Here is a 7,500-nt window from a genome sequence, read left to right as displayed (position 1 = left end):
TAAACTACACATTTCCATACCATTTAGAGTTGTTTGTCAACATCGACGTGAAAAACGTTGTCAAATGAATGACCTGCCTGGAGCCAAATGCTTTCGAGCCCCCCTCCTGTGGAATCACTCATCCTATCTCCACCCTTTCCACCTTTAAGTCTAGACAGAAGACATTCCTCTTTAGTACATCCTTTTGTTAGGAATAATGCATGAAGATCCAGCACCCATCACAATAAACTTCTCCTAACCCAATATGGAGACTCAGACTCTTCTTCTCTCTGTATATCTTATTGTGCCATGCTGATACGGATGAGGTGGCCATATTACTTGTTGTTCTCTTTGGGTGCCCTAGGGGACCAGGGCTCATATCCCAGTTTCTTCCCTTTATCCTAATCTGGGTTTGTAATCCTGGGGGGCTCATTTTCTGTTTCATTGCTCTGCTTATCCTTAGAATAGTAACCTTATGAGAGAGAGAGAGATAGAGAGAGAGAAAGAGAGAGAGAGAACATGAACTGATTAACTCATAATTGCAATGCAGTTGATGACCCTCTTACCAGAGGGCAGGTTTTGGTTAAATGATTGCAGATTAAAATGCTTTCGGTCATGCTGGTGTTGGCCGGCATGTTCAGATTCCCTCCCCCCCCCCCTCATTACAGCAAAGTGACGTACTCTAACTCCGCCAGAGATCTAGGAAAAAATATTTGTATTTCTAATGCGCTTTCTAATGAGCTTTCTACTGAGCGCAAAAACTTGCTTAATGTAAGCAACTAACCGATTATTACATTAGTTGGCAAATATTTGTATAGTGGATTTTTGTAGATTAAGTTCGATTAGTTGTTGAGGCCCTAGTCCTATGTGAGCCCTTAAGTCTGTTTCCATCCAAAACCATACAAACTCCATGAAAATACCACAGCAGTGTGTGTGTGTGTGTGTGTGTGTGTGTGTGTGTGTGTGTGTGTGTGTGTGTGTGTGTGTGTGTGTGTGTCCACTGGATCCAGAAGACATGACCTTGACACTGCAGTGTGCCGGAGCATGATTCCAAACACTCACACACACAATCCTTCTTAGTAAGCCCTGCCAACATCACCCCCCCCACACACACACACACCACCCACATACCCATGCCTGCAGAAAGCTGAAGGAACAGGGAGGAGTGGATGGACTGAAAGCAGAGGCACAGAGAGGGAGAGAGAAAGAGAGAGAGAGAGGGAGAGAGAGAGAAAGAGAAAAAGGGTCAGAAAGTATAAAGGTGAATGTGGTTGTGTGCAAGGACGAAGAGTATAAAAGGAGGGCAGAGGTCTGACTAAATATAGGGAAAAGAGAGGAGGAAGTAGGCCTGGGCCTGGGGTAAGAGAAAGAACTCGGTGACACACAGCAACCAGGAGGGCTGGGGATGAACAGTTAGGAAGTTAGGAATGAGACGACGGGAACAAGTTTGATGGAGTCACAAAAACGGGAAGAGGACAGATTCCGGAGGATATGAACAATGCTCAGTGTCTCAGCACTCAATTAGTAATACTATTAATAGCATATTTAATAAGTTAGATCATTGTGATAATGTCTTGAATACACAAACAGACACACATACACAGATGGACACCCAGATGGACACATAGACGGACACACAGATGGACACAGACACACACAGGAGCGTCCTCAGTGACAGGGGAACATATGGATGAGGACGGTAAGGGGCTCAACTCCTGCTGACCGCATTCACTGGCCAATCACGTGATCTGCCGATGACCTTTAAAGTAAGGTGTGTGGTTGTCCACCTACACACCCACACACACCCGCTTAACATAAACACACTCCTTTTCTTTGTAAGAAATATAATATGCTTGAATGTAAACAGTGACCTGCCTGGTACACACACACACTCTGTATGTGGGTGTAAATCTTTACCCAGCACAGCTCACATTCAGAACATGCAGAAAAATGTAGGCTGATGAGGACACACACATTTACTTGAGGGCTTCGCGGACACGCACACACACACACACACACACACACACACAGAATCTGACTCCTAATCCCATTAGTGGGAGTAACAAATATATCCACTGGTGCACACACACACACACACACACACACACACACACACACACACACACACACACACACACACAGAATAGTGTCTGGAGGGCCATCTGGTCAAGAGGCCACATAACACACACAATCCGACACACACGTAAAACACAGACAGACACACACATGGACCCTTACAAATTATTTTTTCCAAACACAGATATAAACACTCACGTAGTTTCTACACATAGACCCATGGAAATGTATACCACGCAAGCACACATCACGTGACACACACACACACACACACACACACACGAGACTGCAGGTCACTAAAAGATTCTTTTAGATCAATCACACACAGACAAAAAGCACCACCAAAGAACCGCAATGTTCCTCATCTAGATAGTAACACACACAGACACACACACATGTCTGTGTGTGTGTGTGTGTGTGTGGCAGAATGACAGTAATCCTGATCTGATTCCTGGTTGGTCTGGGTGGATAAGGAGGCACCTTAGGGTTTAGGGAGGGAAGCCCCCCCCTTCATGGAGAGAAAACAGGAGAGGATCTATATCCCTCAATCTCCCTCGAAATTCCTCCTTTCCATATCTCTCTCCCCTTCTGTCCATATCCCACCACCCACCTCTCCAGCACCCTCACTTCTCTCCCTCTCCTCCTTCTCGGTTCCCCTTCTCTTTTCCCTTTTGAACATCTGACCAAACCAGTCATTTCTGCTCCATCACTGAAATGAGATTCGGACTACAACTAGTAGTTCTGTATGTCTTTATTCTCAGCCCATCTCATTCTGTGATGCCAATATAAAATCACTAAAACATTCCACATGAAGCTATAGGCTAAACAACATTTGTAAGACAGTCAAGACAGTCAGGTGGGTAACTGAAGAAATATATATATATATAGAGACACCATGTGCTATGACATCATAACCATAAACAATCACACCTGCCTGTCTAATCTGTAAATGAGAAGGGACGTGGGAACGCAGGACTGACATTGCATCAGCAGGGCTTCAATTAGAGTGGAAGTTAAACTGTGTGCTTTACTGTAGTAGTGTATACACGTGGTCCATTTTGATGGTCCATTTGTCATCTACATGAAAGGAACGGGCAGCTTTTATTTACCAATGTTGCTAAGCACCTTCCTCTTTTTGTTAGTTTGGTTGTTTTCTCTCTGCCATAAACGTTGCGTGCTTCTCAGATAAGGATAAGGTTTTTGCTGAGACAGGCGGCAACGCAAGATGAATTTGCAGCCAACTGCTTGCAGAGCACACATGCATACCCTTAAGCATAAACATAGCGTTTAACAAAATCGCACACTAATAAATAATTCCACATTTATTTATTGATTTACTGATTTATTTATTTTAGGAAAATCCATCAGCGGACATAAATAGTGTTTTCCTGGTTTAAGTTTGTAAAGCTTTCAGACTAAATACGAATGCCACTGGAGTTCAGGTGACCCTTAGCCCAGACCGCTCCTAGTTTGGAAAACGGCTTTCACAACAAAACAACAGCTCAAGCCGACCCTGGTCAGACCCTGGTCCACCCCAACAGCTCAAGCAGACCCTGGGCCACACCAACAGCTCAAGCAGACCCTGGTCCACCCCAACAGTGTCAAAGCATCCCAAATGAAAGATGAATGACCGAACAAATGAGTGGCTTGTGTTAAAATCAGAACGGGTCCAACTCGCCCCAATCTTCTATTATATCCTTTCTGATTGTTCAATATTTCTTACTTATTTGGAACTTTATGGACAAAATGGACTTTTAAAATGGACTTTGGACTTTGTATCAATTTATTTACCTAAAATGGAACTTGTATCTCTACATGCATCTATACATTACATTTATATATTCAAGGTATCATTTCTCTTCCTGTTAGCCCCTCTCTGCCTCCAGTGCAGATTAGCTCCGCTAACTGCTCCAGTGACGCCCTTTCTGAATGCCACTGCAATAAAAAAATAAATAAACTGGAAGAAAAATAAACAAAGCCGACGGGAGATTCAATTTCCAGTCTGTGGACGTGTGCGGCTGCATTTCAGAAAATGTCACACTGGAATCTCTTTCCTGGTTGAGGAATGTGCCGATTGTCCTTGAGGGTGTGATCATGTCAGTGAGACGCTGGCACCCACAGGCAGAGAGCAGAAAGCCAGCCATCTATGCTAAGTACGGCTGCTGGGGCTTCGACACGGAGTTAACCTTAAGACACAGCGAGGAAGAGGGATGGAGGGGAAAGGGAGTAGAGAGAAAGAGAGAGAGAGAGAGAGAGAGAGAGAGAGAGAGAGAGAGGGGGTAGACAGAAAGGGGGGCAGGCAGCTGCAAAACGAGAGACAGTGAGAGAGATAAATGAATAAAGAAAGAAAATAATCGAAGATAGAAAGAGGAAGACAGAGACTGGGAGAAGGACAGAGAGAGATAAAGAAAGAGGAAAGAGATATGGAGGCAGAGCAAGTCTACATACACAAACACACACAGGACCCAGGACTGTTTTATGATGCTGAATTGCTGACTTCAGACATAATGGCCTATAGGCTGGATTATTTGTGTGTTTTTGGTTGAGTTCTGTGTTTTCATAGGTTTTCCATAACTCAGACATTTCCTGACTACTTCTCTTGGGAGGTGAGAGGGACCGTGGGGTGCACCATGAAACAGTTGCTACATACACCCCCATCATGACATCCCCACTAGACACACACACACATAAACACAGAGACTCCCACTCAGACACACACACACACACACACACACACATAAACATAGAAACTCAGACTCAGACACACACACACACACACTTACTTACACATGGACAGCCACACACACACATACACAGAGACTCACACTCAGGCTCACACATGGACACACACACACTTACTTACACATGGACAGCCCCACACACACACACACACACACACACACACACACACACACACACACAGAGACTCAAACTCAGGCTCACACATGGACATACACACACACACACACACACGTACACACACACTAGCCAGAGTAGTGACCCCTGAGTGCCTGGACCTTCAGCAGCAGTGACCCTGTGCATGAGGGCTGTGTTTTCCTACCAGTGGAATGTTTGTCTGTTTTACCAAATGAAGCACAGGGAGTTGAGCGATATTTTACATTTATTATCACTATTACTACATCGCTGTGTGAGAGTTGGTGTGTGTGTGTGCGTGCGTGCGTGCGTGCTAGCGTGCGTGCGTAAGTGAGTGAGTGCACATGTATGCCGATGATCACTGTGCTTAAACTGAATGCTGTTTTCCATCACATGCCAAGGAGTATAAGGGTGTTTGTATTCATGTGTTTGTGTGTGTCTTATCTTTCAAAGAAGGATTTATTTAGAAATGCCATTCCTAACATGTGAGTGAGAGTGTGTGTCTGTGTGTGTTTGTGCAATGTTATCTGTATTCTGGACAACTGACCCCAAACCTTGATCTGTGTTTAGAACAGTGAAGCCTTGAACATTCCAGACCTCGTGGGAGAGGCGGACCGTACTTTGCCGTGTACAGACTAAATACAAACTCACACACACACGTAGGCACGCACACACACACACACACACACACACACACACACACACACACACACACACACACACACACATACTTAGTTGGATTGCAGTGAAAGTTTGACACTTCGACCCACATAAGTACAAAAGATGAGTGTAGGGAGGTGACTTACCCCCACAAAGGGCCTTCATGCTGGCCATCAGTGAAGCAGGTCTAAACACAAACACACACACCCACACCCACACCCACACCCACACCCACACCCACACCCACACCCACACACTCGCACACACACACCCACACACACCCACACACCCACACACCCACACACCAGACTAACTTTTCCACTGATGGCATTGATGCCGCCAACAACTCAGTTGGTCGCTCAAGCACATGATTTCGTCGCACCCTTTGTTTTGGTACAGGGGCGTTGGCTAGATTGTTAACCGCCAGGGCAAATATTTACAGCTAGATGGTTCTCCTAGATCTTTAAGTTGATTCGGATGGGCAGTTTAAAAAAATCTAATGTTATATAATCTAATTTAACTATTAAATATCAGCACGTTCATGACTCACACGCCACTATCACTGACCTACAATAATGTGTGTGTGTGTGTGTGTGACGAATCACAATACATTTGATTCAAAGTTAATTTGCTATTTTAATCTGACGTATCGCAGGTTTGTAAACTGTCTACACAATGAACATAATGAGATCAGCACTGTAACTCGGCCTAGATTAGTTTTATGGACGTTGTGGTAGCTATCAAAGAATGACGTGATCCGGAAAAGTTAAATGGGTCATAAAACCTGCCTCATGTGTGGTGACTGTTTGTAGGACTACCAGACAGATAAATATAAGACTGTTTGGAGAGCCAACATGACTAGGCTTTGCTGCCCTTAGTCAAGGGGAGGCACTATGCTAACAATAGCTGATGCTTTAACTCTACAGTGATATGCAAATGTAGAGTAACTGCATATTTGCTCTGATCATATCATGTTCATGTGACTTGGAAGTCCTATAGACATTTACACAGCTCATTTTCCTGGCTCTGTATGAGGGGAACATGGATATACGCAGGTAGGTTGAACCTGAAGTACAAACATCTTCACACTAAATGACCATGTGTGACTTTGGCATAGAAACCCGATTCATTTACAGGGGCCCAGTCGGCCAATGAGACTGCATGAGAAGTATTTTCCTGTAAACCCTTCCTGATTGGTCTTGCCTCTGTTCATTGAAGATACAGATTTAAAAACTTACAACACAGCTGTCTTTTTAACATGGTTACTAACCGTTCAAAGTGGAGAATTAAAGCGGGCTAAAGAAAAAGAAAAAAATCTCCAGGTCAGGCAACGCCCCCGGCAGGAACCTCACGTTGTCACTCCCTCTCCACTAGCCTCCTCCTCCTCCTTTTCAAACAATCAGCTACAGACCGCTTCGTATTTAGCACACGCTAAGCGCTGAATGGATTGTTTTCACCCGTCTCATCCTCAGTGCGCGTGTAGGTAGCTGATGATGAGAGTGCAGGCAGGGACACACCGACTGAGCCAGTGAAGAAGAAGTTGTAGGCCTATTTCTTTCAACCACAATGGCTAACAATATTGTATATTTATTTTGTATATTTATTATATGTGGAATTTATGTTCAGAGTACTTATATGTTATGTTATGTTATTTTATGTTATGCTATGGTAGGTTGTTGTACGGTGTCTTGTCCCAAAAATGTCAATGCCCAGTCTGACTCTGTTTTTCTGTGTATATGACAAATAAATACTTGAACTTGAACTTGAACTAACGAGGGGCACAAAGACGGCACTCATGCACTCACACGAATGCTATCACGCGCTAGCTGCTGCATGTGATATCTGTATATTGCTGCTTTCCAATGCAAATAGCAGTGAGCACAATCAGCTCTGAGATCACCTTTTAAAATG

At 44.2% G+C, this 7,500-nt stretch overlaps 1 protein-coding gene across 2 annotated transcripts in view; it reads right to left on the bottom strand.

Annotated features, from left to right (window-relative positions):
- sptbn2 (spectrin, beta, non-erythrocytic 2) overlaps positions 1-7,500 on the bottom strand; it is a gene marked incomplete at both ends in the record, with an annotated part of 57,741 nt that overhangs the window by 30,765 nt on the left and 19,476 nt on the right. The window lies entirely within an intron of this gene.

The sequence above is a fragment of the Sprattus sprattus genome (genome assembly GCF_963457725.1).
Source record: "Sprattus sprattus genome assembly, chromosome: 1".
Lineage (NCBI taxonomy): Eukaryota > Metazoa > Chordata > Actinopteri > Clupeiformes > Clupeidae > Sprattus > Sprattus sprattus.
This window is presented reverse-complemented; position numbering and strand designations above follow the sequence as displayed.